At 51.7% G+C, this 20970-nt stretch overlaps 1 protein-coding gene across 3 annotated transcripts in view; it reads left to right on the top strand.

The window, feature by feature from the left end:
* The window catches only part of BCAM (basal cell adhesion molecule (Lutheran blood group)), a 444431-nt gene that overhangs the window by 305112 nt on the left and 118349 nt on the right, over positions 1–20970 (top strand). The window lies entirely within an intron of this gene.

Below are 20970 nucleotides of genomic sequence, written 5' to 3' on the forward strand. Positions count from 1 at the left end.
CGTGTATCTGCCCCCCGAACCTCCTCTTCTGTGTGTATCTGCCCGCTGGAACTCATCCTCCATGTGTATCTGCTCCCGAACCTCCTCTTCCGCCTGTGTTTGCCCCAATCTCCTCTTCCGTTTGTATCTGCCCCCGAACCTCCACTTCCGTGTGTATCTGCCCCCTAAACATCCTCTTCCACGTGCATCTGCCCCAGAACTGCCTCTTCCGTGTGTATCTGCCCCCTGAACCTCCTCTTCCATATGTATCTGCCCCTGATCCTCCTTTTCCATGTATCTGCCCCCCCAAAGCTCCTCTTCCGCTTGTATCTGTCCCCTGATTCTCCTGTTCTGCATGTATCTGCCCCTGAACCTCCTCTTCCTAGTCTATGTGCCTCACCCGAACCTCCTCTTCCTTGTGCATCTGCCTCCCCCGAACCTCCTCTTCCTTGTGCATCTGCCCCCCTGAACATCCTCTTCCCCATGTATCTGCCCCTGAACCTCCTCTTCCGCGTGTATCTGCACCCCCTGAGCCTCCTCTTCTGCATGTATCTGCCCCCCCTGTACTTCCTCTTCCGCATGCATCTGCCCTCCTGAACCTCCTCTTCTGCGTATATCTGCCCCTCGAACCTCCTCTTCCATGTGTATCTGAACCACCTCTTCCACGTGTCTCTGCCCCCGAACCTCTTCTTCCGCGTGTCTCTGCCCTCGAACCTCCTCTTCCGTGTGTAGCTGACCCCCGAACCTACTTTTAAACGTGTATCTGCCCCCCTGACCCTCCTCTTCCGTGTGTATCTGCCCCCCGAGCCTCCTCTTCGTTGTGTATCTGCCCCCAAACCTCCTCTTCCGTGTGTATATGCCCCCCTGAACCTCCTCTTCTGCATATATCTGCCTCTCGAACTTCCTTTTCCATTTGTATCTGCCTTCCCCGAACATCCTCTTCCGCATGTATCTGCGCCCTAACCTCGTCTTCCGTGTGTATCTGCTACCTGAACCTCCTCTTCCGTGTGTATATGCCTCCCTGAACCTCCTCTTTCATCTGTATCTGCCCCAAACCTCCTCTTCCACGTGTATCTGTCCCCCCGAACCTCCTCTTCAGTGTGTATCTTCCCACGTGAACCTCCTCTTCCGCGTGTCTCTGCCCCTGAACCTGCTCTTTCGCGTGTATCTGCCCCTGAACATCCTCTTCCAAGTGTATCTGCCCCAGAACCGCCTCTTCCGTGTGTATCTGCCCCCGAACCTCCTATTCCATGTGTATCTGCCCCTGAACCTCCTCTTCCGTGTGTATCTGCCCCTCCCGAACCTCCTCTTCTGTGTGTATCTGCAAGCCCTGAACCTCCTCTTCCTCGTGTATCTGCACCCTGAACTTCCTCTTCCACATCTATCTGCCCCCGATCCTCCTCTTCCGTGTATCTGCACCACCGAACCTCCTCTTCCGCATGTATCTGCCCCACCGAACCTCCTCTCCCGCATTTATCTGCAAGCCCTGAACATCCTCTTCCGCGTGTATCAGCAACCCCTGAACCTCCTCTTCCGTATGTATCTGCCCCCCCTGAACCTCCTCTTCCACATGTATCTGCCCCCTGAACCTCCTCCTCCACGTGTATCTGCACCCCTGAACCTCCACTTCCGCATTTATCTGCCCCCTGAACCTCCTCTTCCGTGTGTATCTGCCCCCTGAACCTCCTCTTCCGTGTGTATCTGCACCCCTTAACCTCCTCTTCCGTGATTATCTGCCCCCCGAACCTCCTCTTCCGTGTGTATCTGCCCCCCGAACCTCCTCTTCCGTGTGTATCTGCCCGCTGGAACTCATCCACCATGTGTATCTGCTTCCGAACCTCCTCTTCCGCGTGTATCTGCCCCAATCTCCTCTTCCGTGTGTATCTGCCCCCGAACTTCGTCTTCCGTGTGTATCTGCCCCCGAACCTCCTATTCCATATGTATCTGCCCCCGATCCTCCTCTTCCATGTATCTGCCCCCCCAACCTCCTCTTCCGCGTGTATCTGTCCCCCCAACCTCCTCTTCCACGTGTATCTGTCCCCTCATTCTCCTGCTCTGCGTGTATCTGCCCCCGAACCTCCTCTTACAAGTCTATCTGCCTCCCCGAACCTCCTCTTCCTTGTGCATATGCCCCCCTGAACCTCCTCTTCCGTGTGTATCTGCCGCCTGAACCTCCTCTTCCGTGTGTATCTGCCGCCTGAACCTCCTCTTCCGTGTGTATCTGCCCCTGAACCTCCTCTTCTGCGTGTATCTGCGCCCCCTGAACCTCCTCTTCAGTGTGTATCTGCACCCCCTGAACCTCCTCTTCCATATGTATCTGCCCCCCTGAACCTCCTCTTCCATGTGTATCTGCCCCCCTGAACTTCCTCTTCCGCATGTATCTGCCCCCCTGAACCTCCTCTTCCGTGTATATCTGCCCCTCAAACCTCCTCTTCCATGTGTATCTGAACCACCTCTTCCACGTGTATCTGCCCGAACCTCTTCTTCTGCGTGTCTCTGCCCCCGAACCTCTTCTTCTGCGTGTCTCTGCCCCCGAACCTCTTCTTCTGCGTGTCTCTGCCCCCGAACCTACTCTTCCATGTGTATCTGCCCCCCTGAACCTCCTCTTCCCTGTGTATCTGCCCCCGAACCTCCTCTTCCTTGTGTATCTGCCCCCCCGAACCTCCTCCTCTATGTGGATCAGCCCCCCAAACCTCCTCTTCTGTATCTGCCCCCGAACCTCCTCTTCTGTGTGTATCTGCCCCCCTGAGCATCCTCTTCTACGTATATCTGCCCCTCAAACCTCCTTTTCCATGTGTATCTGCCCACGGAACCTCCTCTTCCGCGTGTATCTGCCCCCTGAACCTCCTGTTTCGCGTGTATCTGCCCCCTGAACCTCCTTTTCCGTGTATATCTGCCCCCCGAACCTCCTCTTCTGTGTGTATCTGCCCCCCTGAACCTCCTCTTCCGTGATTATCTGCCCCCGAATCTCCTCTTCCACATGTTCCTGCCCGCTGGACCTCATCTTCCATATGTATCTGCTCCCGAACCTCCCGTTCTGTGAGTATCTGCCCCATGAACCTCCTCTTCCGTGTGTATCTGTCCCCCTGAACATCTTCTTCCACGTGTATCTGCCCCAGAACCGCCTCTTCCGTGTGTATCTGCTCCCGAACCAACTATTCCATGTGTATCTGCCCCCTGAACCTCCTCTTCCGTGTATCTGCCCCCGAACCTCCTCTTCCGTGTGTATCTGCAAGCCCTGAACCTCCTCTTCTGCGTGTATCTGCCCCCTGAACCTCTTCTTCCACGTGTATCTGCCCCGATCCTCCTCTTCCGCGTGTATCTGCCCCGCCGAACCTCCTCTTCCGCGTGTATCTGTCCCCCTGAACCTCCTATTCCACGTGTATCTGTCCCCCTGAACCTCCTCTTCCACGTATATCTGCCCCTTGAACCTCCTCTTCCATGTGTATCGGCCCCTTGAACCTCCTCTTCCATGTGTATCTGCCCCGCCATACCTCTTCTTCCGCGTGTCTCTGCCCCCAAAACTGTTCTTCCGCGTGTCTCTGCCCCGAAACCTCATCTTCCGTGTGTAGCTGCCCCCCGAATCTCCTCTTCTGTGTGTATCTGCCCCCTGAAACTCCACTTCTGTGTGTATCTGCCCCCAAACATCCTCTTCCTTGTGTATCTGCCCCTGAACCTCCTCCTCCGTGTGGATCAGCCCCCCGAACCGCCTCTTCCGTGTGTATCTGCCCCTGAACCTCCTCTTTTGTGTGTATCTCCCTCCGAACCTCCTCTTCCGTGTGTATCTGCAAGCCCTGAACCTCCTCTTCTGCATATATCTGCCCCCTGAACCTCTTCTTCCACGTGTATCTGCCCCGATCCTCCTCTTCCATGTATCTGCCCTGCCGAACCTCCTCTTCCGCGTGTATCTGCCCCCCTGAACCTCCTATTCCACGTGTATCTGCCCCCCTGAACCTCCTCTTCCACGTATATCTGCCCCTTGAACCTCCTCTTCCTTGTGTATCTGCCCCGCCGAACCTCTTTTTCCGCGTGTCTCTGCCCCCAAAACTGTTCTTCCACGTGTCTCTGCCCCCAAACCTCATCTTCCGTGTGTAGCTGCCCCGAACCTCCTCTTCTGCGTGTATCTGCCCCCTGAAACTCCTCTTCCGTGTGTATCTGCCCCTGAACATCCTCTTCCTTGTGTATCTGCCCCTGAACCTCCTCCTCCGTGTGGATCAGCCCCCCGAACCTCCTCTTCCGTATGTATCTGCCCCTGAACCTCCTCTTCCATGTGTATCTGCCCCCGATACTCCTATTCCGTGTATCTGCCCCCCCAGCCTCCTCTTCCGCGTGTATCTGTCCCCTGATTCTCCTGTTCTGCGTGTATCTGCCCCCGAACCTCCTCTTCCAAGTCTACCTGCCTCCCCCGAACCTCCTCTTCCTTGTGCATCTGCCCCCCTGAACCTCTTCTTCCTCGTGTAACTCCCCCCCTGAACCTCCTCTTCCCCGTATATCTGCCGCCTGAACCTCCTCTTCCGTGTGTATCTGCCCCTGAACCTCCTCTTCTGCGTGTATCTGCACCCCCTGAACCTCCTCTTCCATATGTATCTGCCCCCCCCGAACCTCCTCTTCCATGTGTATCTGCCCCCTGAACTTCCTCTTACACATGTATCTGCCCCCCTGAACCTCCTCTTCCATGTGTATCTGCCCCCCCTGAACTTCCTCTTACACATGTATCTGCTCCCCTGAACCTCCTCTTCCGTGTATATCTGCCCCTCGAACCTCCTCTTCCATATGTATCTGAACCACCTCTTCCACGTGTATCTGCCCCGAACCTCTTCTTCCGCGTGTCTCTGCCCCCGAACCTCTTCTTCCGCGTGTCTTTGCCCCCGAACCTCCTCTTCCGTGTGTCGCTGCCCCCCAAACCTCATCTTCCACGTGTATCTGCCCCCCTGAACCTCTGCTTCCTTGTGTATCTGCCCCCGAACCTCCTCTTCCTTGTGTATCTGCCCCCGAACCTCCTCCTCTGTGTGGATCAGCCCCCCGAACCTCCTCTTCTGTATCTGCCCCCGAACCTCCTCTTCCGTGTGTATCTGCCCCCCTGAACATCCTCTTCCCCGTGTATCTGCCCCAGAACTGCCTCTTCCATGTATATCTGCTCCCGAACCTCCTATTCCATGTGTATCTGCCCCCTGAACCTTCTCTTCTGCGTGTATCTGCCCCCTGAACCTCCTCTTTTGTGTATCTGCCCCCAAACCTCCTCTTCCGTGTGTATCTGCAAGCCCTGAACCTCCTCTTCTGCGTGTATCTGCCCCCTGAACCTCTTCTTCGTCGTGTATCTGCCCCCTGAACCTCCTCTTCCGTGTATCTGCCCCGCCAAACCTCCTTTTCCGCGTGTATTAGCACCCCCTGAACCTTCTCTTCCGTATGTATCTGCCCCCTGAACCGCCTCTCCCACATGTATCTGCCCCCCTGAACCTCCTCTTTCACGTATATCTGCCCTTGAACCTCCTCTTTCATGTTTATCTGCCCTGCCGAATCTCTTCTTCCGCGTGTCTCTGCCCCCAAAACTCTTCTTCCGCGTGTCTCTGCCCCCGAACCTCCTCTTCCCTGTGTAGCTGCCCCCGAACCTCCTCTTCTGCGTGTATCTTCCCCCTGAAACTCCTCTTCCATGTCTATATGCCCCCCGAACCTCCTCTTCCACGTCTATCTGCCCCCCTGAACCTCCTCTTCCGCATGGATCTGGCCCCCCTGAACCTTCTTTTCCACGTGTATCTGCTCCCGAATCTCCTCTTCCGTGTAGATCTGCCCCCGAACCTCCACTTCCGCGTGTATCTGCCTGCTGAACCTCCTCTTCCATGTGTATCTGCCCCCGAACCTGCTCTTCCGCGTGTATCTGCCCCCCTGAACCTCCTCTTCCATGTGTATCTGCCCCTGAACCTCCTCTTCCGCGTGTATCACCCCCCTGAATATCCTCTTCCACGTCTATCTGCCCCACCTGAACCTCATCTTCCACATGTGTCTGCCCCCTGAACCTCCTCTTCCGTGTGTATTTGCCTCGAACCTCCTCTTCCACGTGTATCTGCCCCCGAACCTCCTCTTCCGAGTGTATCTGCCTCCCCCGAACCTCCTCTTCCAAGTGTATCTGCCTCCCCGAAACTCCTCTTCCAAGTGCATCTGCCCCCCGAACCTCTTCTTCTGTGTGTATCTGCCCCCGAACCTCCTCTACCGAGTGTATCTGCCTCCCCCGAACCTCCTCTTCCAAGTGTATCTGCCCCCGAACCTGCTCTTCCGTGTGTATCTGCCCCCCTGAACCTCCTCTTCCACGTGTATCTGCCCCTGAACCTCCTCTTCCACGTGTATCACCCCCCTGAATATCCTCTTCCACGTGTATCTGCCCCACCTGAACCTCCTCTTCCACGTGTCTGCCCCCTGAACCTCCTCTTCCGTGTGTATTTGCCTCGAACCTCCTCTTCCACGTGTATCTGCCCCCGAACCTCCTCTTCCGAGTGTACCTGCCTCCCCCGAACCTCCTCTTCCAAGTGTACCTGCCTCCCCCGAACCTCATCTTCCAAGTGCATCTGCCCCCCGAACCTCCTCTTCTGTGTGTATCTGCCCCCGAACATCCTCTTCCAAGTGTATCTGCCTCCCCCGAACCTCCTCTTCCAAGTGCATCTGCCCCCCCGAACCTCCTCCTCCGTGTCTAAAGCCCCCCAAACCTCCTCTTCCACGTCTATCTGCCCCCCTGAACCTCCTCTTCCGCATGTATCTGGCTCCCCTGAACCACCTCTTCTGTGTGTATCTGCCTCCCCCGAACCTCCTCTTCCGCGTGTATCTGCCCCTGAACCTCCTCTTCTGCGTGTATCTGCCCCCTGAACCTCCTCTTCCGCGTGTATCTGCCCCCTGAACATCCTCTTCCGCGTGTATCTGCCCCCTGAACATCCTCTTCCGCGTGTATCTGCCCCACCTGAACCTCCTCTTCTGCGTGTATCTGCCCCCGAACCTCCGCTTCCGAGTGTATCTGCTCCCCAACCTCCTCTTCCATGTGTATCTGCCCCCCCGAACCGCCTCTTCCGTGTGTATCTGCCCCCGAACCTCCTCTTCTGCGTGTATCTGCCCCCGAACCTCCCCTTCCAAGTGTATCTGCCTCCCCCAAACCTCCTCTTCCAAGTGTATCTGCCTCCCCCAAACCTCCTCTTCCATGTGCATCTGCCCCCCCGAACCTCTTCTTCCATATGTATCTGCCCCCACGAACCTCCTCTTCCGTGTGTATCTGCCCCCCTGAATCTCCTCTTCTGCGTGTATCTGTCCCCGAACCTCTTCGTTCGAGGCATATGAGCTGCAGATTTTACACTATGCATAGATCGCCATCTGGTGTTGGGCTCGGATGCTTGCATTTTGTTGTTGTCTTGGAAGAGTCTTTTGTAGTCACAAGTTGGGTGACTCCTTCCTTGGACGGTAGTGCGCATGGGCATTGACTCCATCCTCAGATTGTTTTTTTCCGCTATTGGGTTCGGATGTAACTTTTGCGCTCTAGTTCGGCACCTTATTCTCCAAACCTTTTCGAAGCGCAAATTATCTACAAATCGACGGTATTGTTTTCGATCGCATGATCTTCGACACGCATCTGAGCTACTCGATTCCAGTCTTCAACGCGGGCCGCTGGGCCTATCGACGCTGTTCGGGCCTACAGCTCATGGAAAGGACTCCCTTCACAGTGACCATCACAAGGTCTGTAACCTGTGTCTCTCGCCCAAGCACGACGAGAACAATTGCCAGGCCTGCGCCTCTTTTCGATCCAAAAAGACCATCTGTGATCGCGGGGCCCGATGTCCCGGAGGAGGATTCTGAGGACCTGGCAATCGTGTCCGAAGCAGACAACTCATCACTCCTGGTCAACGAGTGAGTACAACTGCCCCTACCCCAACTCCACCCAAAAAAAAGAAGGCCCTGGTCAAGACTCCGCCTGCTGGCCCCATTCGTGACCGAAAACAAGCTTCAGAAGCCCCGCCCACCGGCCCAGTTCCGGAGATAAAGGACAAGTCTTCCAGTAGCTCTGGACCGAGCAAACCGCATCTCAGTGTCCCACAGGCACCTTCGGCACTGAAGACGGGAGAGCAACCTACTCCCAAAAAGAAGTCGGCACCGACTATCTCGACGCCAAATGAAAATCCATCGGATCTGAAACCAAAGCCTTCGGAACCGAAAAAGATTTCCATCTCCATAGCCAAGCCAAAGGACCCCAAACCACCTCCTAAGGCCTCGGAGCAGAAATCCAAACCCCACTCGGACCCAAAGAAGTCAGCACCGAAAGCGGTTACGGAGGAGGAAGAACTTTTTCGGCCGGATCCTGTCGATCCGTAGCTGAAAAAACTCCATATAGACCCCAAAACAGGACATGTGGCTGCTGTTCCACACAAAAAGAAGAAGCTGGACACACCAGACACTCCTGCAGTGCCTGTGAAGAAAAAGACTGTGCCACTTCACCTATAAGACCCTCTTCTCCTGTCCTTCCTCCTGAGCCTGTTGTTCCTCCTAAGCCTGTCTCTCCTCCACAGCTTCCAAAACTTCCACCACATTCACCACCACCACTGGATGATGATGATGATTTAGGGGGTGGGGAAGGCAACAATGACCCTTTCACTGATGACGACATGTCCGTGTCGACATGTCGACACAGACGACACGGACGCACCACAGGACGTTTGGGATGATTATGATGACCCAATAGATCCCCAGACCTCCCTGATCGCCAGCCATATCCAACAAAGCCATCTCCACCAGATTACAATATTGGCTTTGGTCAGTTTGTAAATAGAGCTGTTCTCTACCATGGTGTTGAGATGCTTTCAGACCCTGCAGACGAGGACTTCCTTCTAGACACCTTCGAACAGTCACAGAAGACTGTCCAAATGCTGCCAGTGCTAAAAGGGGTCATTAAACATGCCCCCGACATATTCAAAGACCCGGCAAGAGCTAGAATTCTCAATCCCAGGATTGACAAAAAATATAAACCCGCCCCCGATGATCCCACCTTCAACAAGGGGCAGCTATCATTAGACTCACTAGTGGTAACTAACGCTAGGAAACGCGCCAACTCTCAAAACTCCGGTGACGCACCACCTCCGGATAAGGAATTTAAGTTGTTAGATGCCTCTGGCAAGAGTTGCTGTCCAAGCCGCTAATCATTGGCGCATAGCCAACACCCAAGCATTGCTTGCTAGGTACGATAGGGCTCACTATGACCAACTAGAAACCCTATTAAAACATTTACCTGATCAATACAAAACCCAGACAAATGATTTAATTCAAGAAGGCAAATTAATAACCAATGCATCAATCAAGTGTGCCCTTGATGCAGCTGACACAGCCTCTATGTCCATTAACACTAGTGTGCTACTCAGACGACATGCCTGGTTACGCATCTCAGGTTTTAAACAGGAGGTTCAATCAACTATCCTCAACCAGCCGTTCAATCAGGAACAACTTTTTGGGCCGGCTGTAGACACCACTCTAGAGAAGATGAAAAAGGACACGGAGACTGCCAAATCCATGGTAGCATTACAATCTCCATCCCACGTGGTTCCTTTCGTCGCTCCTTCTATAGAGGAGCATCCAAAAACATTGGAACAGAGTTCGCCTCCTCTTCCTACAAAAACACCATGCAAACATCCCCAAACAGAGAATATTTTAGTGGCGGATACAGGGGAAATAACAACAAAGGGAGAGGCCGAGGTAACAACACTTGCGCCTCCCCCACTAATTAACAGTGACTTCCCTCCACTCCCTCCAGACCATTCCACTCCGGTCAGGGGGAGACTCTAACAGTTTTGCAGCGTGAATCTTTCTGGATTCACTATGCTGTGCATTATTCCGCCATCTAGTGTTTGGGGCCATTATTCCGCCATCTAGTGGTTGGGTCCGGAATTGTAGTCTATTTTTCTCTCTTTTTTTTTTTTTCATGGCCCAGGTGGGTGTCGACCTAGCATCATTTGGTGTCCTTCGTGACGTTGACGTGCTTCCTCCGGAAGCTCCCACCTTTGGTCGCCATCTTTGGATTCTTTCTTCCGCCGTTGGGTCTGGATCGTTACCGAAGAGTTTCAAAGTTTTGGAAGAGGAATCAAGGAAAATCGAAGAAAATTGACAAAAATCAAGTTTTCAGCGACACCGGACTACAGGTCAGGTAACCGGAGCAACGAGGGTGAAGTTTCACAACCAAACCTCGACTTTCAACTGAGAATGCGCTCGTAGGGGGCTCCCTGAGCACGGGGATGGACAAAACACCATTCAAGTTTTGCACCAATTGCCACCACAAGTATGCCCAGAAGGATCAACATCCAGTCTGCAACCTCTGCCTGCCGCTCGACCACAGCAGCGAAGACTGCAACGCCTGCTCGGCATTTACACCCAAGACCCTCAAAGAAAGAGAGAGGCAGAGAAGGGCGAACCACAACATGCAGGGCTAGGGGCCACCTCCATCGCTCTAAGACTTGGGTCTCTCCAGTGGAGAGGAGGACAACATCGCCAAAGGACCGGAGGACTGCACGGTCGTCGAGGTCCATAAGAAGACATCGAAGGAGGTAAGGGAGTCGTCGACCTCTAAAAACTCAAGCGACACTCGAAAGGGTGTAGCTAAAGCCCCGAGCGACACTCATAGAAGTGAAGCTAAGTCCTCGAAGGGAGCTCTGCCGTCGAAACACTCGGCGAAAGCAACAGCTACCAGGGACAGCCAACCAAGCAGATCCTTCAAAAAGGACTCCCAATTGGCGAAAGCCCTCGAAAAACAAAGTTCATCGAAGATTGCCCTCGAAAGGGACACCTCGGCGCCGAGGAAAGAAAGGCCGACGTTGTCGACGGCCCCGAAGAGAAGCGCTCCAACCCTCGACGCCGAACATGCTGCCGAGATGGAGAGGAAGAGGAGGCTCGAGGTCGAAATGGTGAGCATCCTACAGCAGAAAAAGGACTTCGACCAGAAGATGAGCCAATACACCATCCTGCCGAAGCCCACGGTCGAAGTCGAAAGGGACGAGGAGTACGCGGAACCACCGAAAATGCCCGAACCAGTCGAGGAACTCAGAAACGAAGACTACTATTTCGAGGGAGATGGCAAGGAAGATCTTCAATCCTACCGGGACTCGACATCCTCAGAGCCACAAGATATGCAATGGCAAGATCTCGATGCAGAATCGCCGGTAGAAGGGGTAGACACTTACTCTTCGAGGCCCTCGCCCCCAGACGACATAGGGATCTAAAACATGGTTGTACAAAAGGCTGCACAGACTTATGGAGTGAGAATGGAGGAAGAGAAGCCCAAGGCATGTTTCCTCCTGGAAACTCTACTGCCTCAACAAACTAGGAGCCAATTCCTGCCCATGCTCCCTAGTGTGCTGGATCAAGGAAGTGAGGTTTTTACGGAACCAGCAATATGCAAAGCTGTGACCACTAGAACTGAGAAGAAATACAAACATTCTTCAAAGGACCATGATTCATCCAAGGGTCAGTGCCAGTCGACTCCATAATTGCAGCAACGGCTAGGAAGAGGGCCAATGTACCCACTAATGCAGGACCACCTCCTGACAAGGAGAGTAGGAGGATGGATCTCACAGGGAGAAAGGTGGAGAGAAATGCGGCAATTCAATGGCGCATCGCAAACTCCAACGCCCTGATCAACAGGCACGCATACCAACACTGGGATGAAGTGGGGCAGCTCCTAAAACATCTACCAGACCAGTAGCAACAAAGAGCAGCTCACCTGGTGGAAGAAGGAAAGAACCTGGCGAACATGTGCCTGAAATCGCTATTGCATGCTGCAGAAACGTCGAGCAGGCTAATGATGATAGCAGTGACTGAGAGAAGACGCGCATGGCTCAGAATTTCGGGATTCAAGCCAGAGGTGCAAAGCAACATCTTCAATACACCTTTTAATGGAGAACAACTGTTTGGCACGCCAGTTGACGACAAGCTGACGCAGCTCAAGAAGGACAATGAAACAGCAAGGTCCACGGGGGCGTTGCAGTTCACGGGAATGATAAGAGGTACACCCACGAGAAGGCCGGGTGGGAGAGGAGGCAATGTACCTACTACATTGCACCAAACGTTCCAGCAAGGCTACCAAGGGAACAACCAAGGCCAGCAACAGCAGGGACAGCAGCAGCAGAACTGGCAGTACCAGCCCCGGGGACAGTCCTTTCGAGGGCGCGGAAACGGATGAGGACAAACACGAAGAGGAGGCCAACAGCCTCAACCAAGTGACTCCACCATGGACAGGCCCCCACCCTAGCAACACCTCAGGGTGGGTGGAAAGAAATAAAGAAACACTGCAGCCGAACGTTCAATGACAATCAGTACCTCGAACACTCAACACCGGTAGGGGGACGAATAAGAGAATTCATCCAGGAATGGAGGAAGGTCACATTGGACAAATAGATACTGAACATCATACAATACGGATACTGTATAGAGTTAGAAAAAAACCTCTGAACAGAAAACCAAGAAGGGCACACTCAGCAAAGGGGGTCTCGCTCTTGCAGCTAGAGTCGCAAGAACTGCTCAGCAAGGAGGTGATATAGGTGGACCGCAAAACCAAAGGTACAAAGGGGTTTACTCAACTTACTTCCTGGTGCCAAAGGTGGACGAAACACTAAGACCTATCCTAGATCTAAGGTTCTTGAACCAATTCATAAGAACTCAAAGATTCAAGATGACTTCCCTTCAAGAAGTAATACCACAAATACAAGGGGAATTCATGGCTACTATAGATTTAAAGGACGCATACTTACACATCCCCATCAACCACAAACACAAGCGCCTGCTAAGGTTTGTGATCAACCAAAGCCACTACCAGTTCACAGTACTGGCATTCGACCTCAAATCCGCACCAAGGGTGTTTACAAAATGCCTAGCAGCTGTCGCAGCACACCTACGAAGGCAAGGAATACACATATATCCCTATCTCAACAACTGGCTCGTAAAGGCAAGTTCGTACAGCCAATGCAAACTACACATCCAGCAGGTCATACCAACGCTGACAAGACTGGGTTTCTCAATCCATTGGGAGAAATCGTCAATAGAACCAGAACAAATCAAGATATTCTTAGGGGCAGAAATCGACATCATACAGGCCAAGGTGTTCCCCAGCAGGAAGAGAACATTGGCGATACTGAAGGAAACACGTAATTACCACAAGGGGCAAGTTCTGACAGTGAGGATGGTGAGCAAACTGATGGGAATAATGGCGCCATGCATTCACCTAGTCAAAAATATTCGACTACACATGAGGCCATTCCAGGAATGGATACAGCAGCAATGGTCACAGGCAGCTGGGAGTTGGGTAGATCTAGTGGTTGTCACACACGCAGTGCATCAGGAAATAGCGTGGTGGAACAAGGACAACATATCACAGGGGAAACCATTCACACAACCAACTCCAATAGTGACCATCACGACGGACACCTCACAGCAGGGGTGGGGCGCGCATCTGAACAAGCGCAAGGTAAGGGGGCTATGGTCGCACCAGGATGCGGTCACGCACATCAATTACCTGGAGCCAAAAACAGTGTTCCTAGCCTTAAAAGCATTTCAGAAGGAGCTGTACGGAAACAGGATGTCGATCCAAACAGACAACACCACAACCATGTTCTACAACAACAAGCAAGGAGGAACACAGTCAGTAGCGCTATCAAAGCTAGCTCAGGCGATATGGACATGGGCCATACCACTGAGGATAGACCTACTAGCAATACATCTCCCCGGGAAGGACAATGTGGAAGCAGACAGACTCAGCAGGCAGACGTCAGCATCCCACGAATGGGATATCAACCAACAGGAATTACAGAAAGTATTCCGGAAGCAGGGTACACCTCAAATAGATCTATTTACAATACACCAAAATGCAAAATGCCAACACTTCGCATCCAGACAATCAGACCACCGGTCCCTAGGGAATGCACTATGGATAAGTTGGTCAAATACATTTGCCTATGCTTTTCCCCCGATACCGCTGATACACCGGGTACTCAGCAAATGCAGAATCAGCAACATGTCACTGATACTAATAGCACCTCAGTAGGCCAGACAGTCATGGTTCTCGCAAATAGTGGATATGGCGCAGGCACCAGCACACAGATTTCCAAGACGAAGGGACCGGTTAACAATGCCGAACGGAAGGGTGCTACACCCAGAACCAGAGAGCCTTGGCCTGGCGGCATGGCTCCTGAAGACCTAGAGTTTGCACACCTCAAACTACCGACAAGCTCGATGGCAGTGCTCAGGGAGGCGAGAAGGTCTACCACAAGGAACTGCTACATAGCAAAGTGGAAAAGATTCTCAGAATGGTGCATTAGAGAGAATCTGCAAAGAAGGATCACAAGAGAATCAACAGTACTAAAGTACTTAACACATCTACTGCAAAGTAAACTCAGCAACACATCCCTAAGGGTGCACTTAGCGGCGATTTTGGCTTACACAAGAGGAGAAACGGGGAAAAGCTTCTTCACCTCCCAAGTAGTAAAGAGATTTCTAGAAGGAGCAAAGAGGATCGCACCTCCAAACAGGATGCCAACGCCAGCATGGAACCTCAATGTAGTGCTTACCCAATTGATGAAAGCACCATTTGAACCGATGCACAAGGCGACACTGCACATGCTCACGCTAAAGACAGCCTTCTTGGTGGTGATCACAGCACTGCGAAGAGTAAGTGAGTCGCAGGCGCTAACACTTCAAGAGCCCTACCTGCAGATACAGTGATAGGATTGTAATGAGAACAGACCCACACTTCATGCCAAAGGTGGTGTCTCGGTTCCACATCAGCCAAACAATCCAAATACCTAGTTTTTTCCAAAAAACAACCACAATCCTAGAGAGAGCGCTGCACACACTGGACGCCAGGAGGGCGGTGATGCACTATATAGAAAGGACAAAGAAATGCAGAAAGACAAAGCAACTCTTTGTTTCCTTCGCAAGCAGTTTTTGGGACGACCAGTTACCAAAAACACCATTGCAAGATGGATTGCACATACCATACAACTATGCCACAAACAAGCTGGGCAACCATTACTAGGAGCAGCTCATGCTCACTCAACAAGAAAGAAAGGAGCAACAATTGCGTTTCTAGCCAGCACGCCTATCCAAGACATTTGCCAAGGGGCAGCGTGGTCCTCCGTGCACACGTTCACTAAGCACGACTGCGTGGATATCCAGATGAACAAAGAAGCGCAGGTGGGACAGAAGATCTTACAGCACATATTCAGTAACCATTGCTCATCTTCCACCCAGCCACCACAATAAGGACAAACCGCTACAAAATCGATGCACAGCATAGTGAATCCAGAAAGATTCACGCTGCAAAACGTATAGTTTCTTACCGGTCGGTGTAGTTTTGCAGCTTGAAGACTTTCTGGATTAACAAGCGAACCCACCCTCCTCTGTCAGAAAGATGAGACAGGAGGAAAGGGATTAAAAAGGAACAAGAGTTTACAAATAAGAGGGAAAAACAAGAAAAGTACAAGACCAGAAAAAAGAATCCGAAGATGGCGACCAAGAGTGGGAGCTTCCTGAGCAAGCACGTCGACGTCACGAAGGAAACCAAATGGTGCTAGGTCGACGCCCACCTGGGCCACGGAAAAAAAAAAAAAGACTACAATTCCTGACCCAACCACTAGATGGTGGAATAATGGACCCAACCACTAGATGGCGGAATAATGCACAGCATAGTGAATCCAGAAAGTCATCAAGATGCAAAACTACACTGACAGGTAAGAAACTATACGTTACTACCTGTCTGGGAGTCCATCACAACAGACAAGTGGGTAAGACAAATTATCCAGTATGGTTACTGCTTGGAACTTACAGCAAACCCGCACACCATACCACCCAAACAGCGTCCAATGTCCACGGAACACCTCATGCTCTTAAAACAAGAGGCTGCTTCAAAAGTAGACAATAGAACTAGTTCCCTTACAGCATCAAGGAACAGGGGTTTACTCGCTGTATTTCCTAATACCCAAAAGGGATGGGACCCTAAGGCCAATACTTGACCTCAGACCCCTCAATCTCTATATACAGTCAGATCATTTTCACATGATCACTCTACAACAAGTGCTTCCACTGCTGCAGCAAGGAGACTTCCTTGCCACACTAGATCTCAAGGACGCCTACTTCCACATTCCCATACACCCTGCTCACAGGAAGTATCTAAGGTTCATAGTGGACGGACAACACTATCAGTTGAAAGTCCTTCCATTCGGGGTGACCACCGCACCCAGAGTATTCACAAAGTGCCTTGCGGTAGTATCAGCACGCTTGAGAAGACAACAAATCCATGTCTTTCCATATCTCGATAACTGGCTAATAAAAGCCAAGTCATTCAACCAGTGTGTTCATCACACTCATCAAACCATCCAGCTGCTACACAACTTGGGATTCACAGTAAACTACCCCAAGTCAAATCTTCAGCCCTCCCACGTACATCAGTATCTATGGGCCACAGTAGACACCTCCAGAGCTCTGGCATATCCCAATTCAGCCAGGATAACCAGTATGCAAACACTAATCACCAGATTTCAACCACAGCATTTCCTCCCAGCAAGGGTATTCATGCAACTCATAGGAATGATGGTCTCTTGTATCTTTATCGTACCTCATGCAAGACTTCAGATGCCCCCTTTACAGGAATGCTTAGAACGTCAGTGGAACCAGGCTCAAATAAAACTTACAGATCTGGTGTTGGTGGACAGCCGTACACATTGCTCTCTGCAGTGGTGGAACACATGAAACCTGTCCAAAGGGCGGCCATTCCTCGAGCCGGTTCCGCAGATAGTGCTAACAGCAGACGCATCACTCACCGGTTGGGGAGCCCATCTCCTAAACCACACAAATCAAGGCAAATGGACCACTCAACAGAAAGTGCTCCATATCAATCACTTAGAATTACTGGCAATATTTCTAGCATTAAAATCATTCCAAGTACATCTACAGCACAAGACTGTCCTAGTACGGACGGACAACATGACAGCCATGTATTACATACAGAAACAAGGAGGCACACATTCTTTGCAGCTGTCACAGCTCGTACAAAACATTTGGAGATGGGCTATTCCACAAAACATATACCTGCTGGTAGATCATCTTCCAGGAGTTCACAATCAGATTGCTGATCTTCTAAGTTGACAGACACAGCAGATACACGAATGGGAACTTCATCCCCAAGCTCTTCAACCATTTTTCCAAATGTGGGGTCAACCAGACAGATCTGTTCGCCACACACGCAAATGCAAAATACCCAACCTTTGCCGCCAAGTTTGCACACCTGTTGTCCAAAGGAAATGCGATATGGATGAACTGGTCAGGCAGATTTGCGTACGCTTTTCTGCCACTCCCACTGATTCTCCTAGTAGTACGCAAGCTCAGACAACAGTCTCTCAAGATGATCCTGGTGGCTCCCACATGGGCACGCAGACCAGGGTTCATAACACTACTGGAACTCTCAGTAGTTCCACAGCAAAAACTAAGCCTCTCCCCTACATTGCTAACGCAGAACCATGGAGAGATAAGGCACCGATCCAGGTCAACTGAATCTAGCGATCTGGCTCCTGAAATCCTAGAGTTCGGTTATCTTAGCCTTCCGCCGGTCTGTATGAACATCATTAAAGAAGCCAGACGCCCTACTACTAGAGCTTTCTATGCAGCAAAATGGAAAAGATTTGTCATCTACTGCAATAACAATAACATTGATCCGCTGGATGCTTCCATCCAGGACATCGTTTGCTATTTGCTATACTTACAAAGATGTAATCTAGCATATTCATCCATACGATTACACCTAGTGGCACTTGCTGCTTATTTACAAAACAGACAACACTTGACACTATTTAGAGTACCTGCAATTAAAGCCTTTATGGAGGGCCTTAAAAGAATAAATCCTCCCAGACTGCCACCCTTTTCAGGTGTGGAATTTAAACATTGTTCTTACCAGTCTAAATGTGAACTTCAGTTCCTCATTTGTAAAGTAGCTTTCCTTGCTGCAATTACCTCTCTCAGAAGGGTAAGTGAGATCCAGGCTTTAACCATACAAGAACCATTCTTACAAATACATCGTAACAAAGTGGTTCTCAGAACAAATCCAAAATTCCTTACCAAAGTCATCTCAGCTTTTCATCTTAACCAATCAGTTGAGTTACCGGTGTTTTTCCAAAACCCAGACTCCGTAGCAGAGAGAGCTCTTCACACACTTGACGTCAAAAGAGCCCTACTTTATTACATTGACAGGACTAAGCCCTTTCGAAAGACAAAACAACTGTTTGTAGCCTTCTCACCACCTCATAAAGGTAACCCATCTCCAAAGCTGGGATCGCGAGGTGGATAGTAAAATGCATTTAAATATGCTACCAAAAGGCTAAACTCGCATTCGCAATTCCCCCTAGAGCGCACTCAACACGCAAGCTAGGGGCTTCCATGGCATTCTTAGGGAACATTCAATTAGATGACATCTGTAAGGCAGCAACATGGTCTACACCACACACCTTCACCAAACACTATTGTGTTGACGTGCAGGCAAAGCAACAAGCTTCTGTAGGCCAGGCTGTTCTTAAAACACTTTTTCAAACTACTACAACAGATACAGGTGACCACCGCTAGGGGAGACACCGCTGTACAGTCTATGCACTGTGTACGACCTGCAGCTCATATGCCTTGAACGGAAAATGCTACTTACCAGTATGCATCTGTTCCTGGCATGTAGAGCTGCAGACTTGTACACGCTCACCCGCCTCCCGGAACCTGTATCTGCTCCAGTATTATCTTAATTAGATACATTTACATGGACATCTCTTACTTCTTCTGACTCCATCATTTCCCATCATGGCGAAAAACAATCTGAGGATGGAGTCGATGTCCATGCGCACTATCGTCCAAGGGAGGAGTCCCCTGTCTCGTGACTACAAAAGACTCTTCCAAGACAACAACGTACAAGCATCCGTTCCCAACACCAGATGGCGATCTATGCATAGTGCACAACTCTGCAGCTCTACATGCAAAGAAAAGATGCATACTGGTAAGTAGCATTTTCCTTCTGCGTGTATCTGCCCCCCTGAACCTCCTCTTCCGCATGTATCTGCCCCCCCAGAACCTCCTCTTCCGCGTGTATCTGCCCCGTGAACCTCCTCTTCTGGATGTATCTGCCCCTGAACCTCCTCTTCCGAGTGAATCTGCCCCCCAAACCTCTTCTTCGGCATGTATCTGCCCCCGAACCTCATCTTACGCATGTATCTGCGCCCGAACCTCCTCTTCCGCGTGAATCTGCCCCGAAGCTACTCTTCCGCATGTATCTACCCCCGAAACGCCTCTTCCGCTTGTATCTTCCCCCTGAACTTCCTCTTCCGAGTGTATCTGCCCCCCCTGAAACTCTTCTTCCGCATGTATCTGCCCCCGAACCTCCTCTTCCGCGTGCATCTGCACCGAACCTCCTCTTCCGTGTGTATCTGCCCCCTGAACCTCTTCTTCCGTGTGTATCTGCCCCCCTGAACCTCCTCTTCCGTGTGTATCTGCCCCCCTGAACCTCCTCTTCCGTGTGTATCTGCCCCCCTGAACCTCCTCTTCCGTGTGTATCTGCCCCCCTGAACTTCCTCTTCCATGTGTATCTGCCCCCCTAAACCTCCTCTTCCCAGTGTATCTGACCCCCTGAACCTCCTCTTCCGCGTGTATCTGCCCCCCGAACCTCCTTTCCTGCGTCTATCTGCCCCTGAACCTCCTCTTCCGCGTGTATCTGCCCCTGAACCTCCTCTTCACGTCTATCTGACCCCCTGGACCTCTTCTTCCATGTCTATCTGCCCCCTGAACCTCCTCTTCCACTTCTATCTGCCCCCCTGAACCTCCACTTCTGTGTGTATCTGCCCCCGAACCTCCTTTTCCATGTGTATCTGCCCCCCTGAACCTTCTCTTCCGCGTGTATCTACCCCACCCTTGAACCTCCTCTTCCGCATGTATCTGCCCCCCGAACCCACTCTTCTGTGTGTATCTGCCCCAACCCCTTCACTCCTTTCTCAAATTGTGTCCTTCATCTTTCACGCCCCTTCTCATGCTCTTCTCGCCAAGCCACCCCCCTCCACTCCCAACATCATCTCCTCTGATCTATTATCGTCTTTCACCTTTTTGCTCCTTTCTCCTGTTAGCTCAGCTTTGTCTCATGTCCATCTGGCTTCCTCCGGCTTGGCCTCTCTCACTCCCTGTTCCCATCATCCGCTGCTCGCTTCCTTTTGTCTTGTCTTTCCCTCCAGCCGTGCTCTCCTCTGTCACATCCTCTTCTTCTCTTACCTTTGTTTCATTCTTTTATGTTAATAGTTACTCCTTCCGGGTGTCAGCTCAGCTTTGTCTCGCATCCTTAGCCCCGCTCTCTTCTTCCTACTGGTATCTCCCTCTCCATCCTCTGCTCACGCCCTCCTTTCCCTCTTCTTTCTTTATTGTTCCTTCCCCTTCCCCCCCTCTCCCACCTCCCTCTCCCTCTCCCTCCCTCTTCCTCTGTTTGTCCCTCTCTCCTCTCCCTCTGACTCTCTCCCTCTCCGTCTGTCTCTCTCCCTTCTCCCTCTCCCTTCTCCCCCTCTTCCTCTCCCTCTATCTGTCCCTCTCCCTCATCTTCTTCCTCCTCCTTTTCCCCCTCTTTCTCCCTCTCCCCTCTTCCTCCCTCTCCCCTCCCACACTCCCTCTGTCCCTCTCCCTCGTCCTCTTCCTCTACCCCCTCCCTCTCCCTTCCCCCTCTCCTTTATCCCTCTCCCCTCTCCCTTCCCCCTCTCCCCCCTCCCTCTATCTGTCCCTCTCCTTCCTCCTCTTCCTCCTCCTCTTCCCTCTCCTTCTCCCTCTCTCTCTCCCTTTCCCTCTCTGTCCCTCTCTCCCTCGCCCCCTCCCCAGCTTGCCCTTATGTCCACCCCTGTCCCTCCTCTTGCCTCTTCCTCATGCCCCTCCCTTCTTTGCCCCCTACCCTTCGCCCTCTCTTTCGTTACTTGCTCTTTCTCTTCATGTCTG

Source organism: Triturus cristatus, chromosome 7, assembly GCF_964204655.1.
Source record: "Triturus cristatus chromosome 7, aTriCri1.1, whole genome shotgun sequence".
Lineage (NCBI taxonomy): Eukaryota > Metazoa > Chordata > Amphibia > Caudata > Salamandridae > Triturus > Triturus cristatus.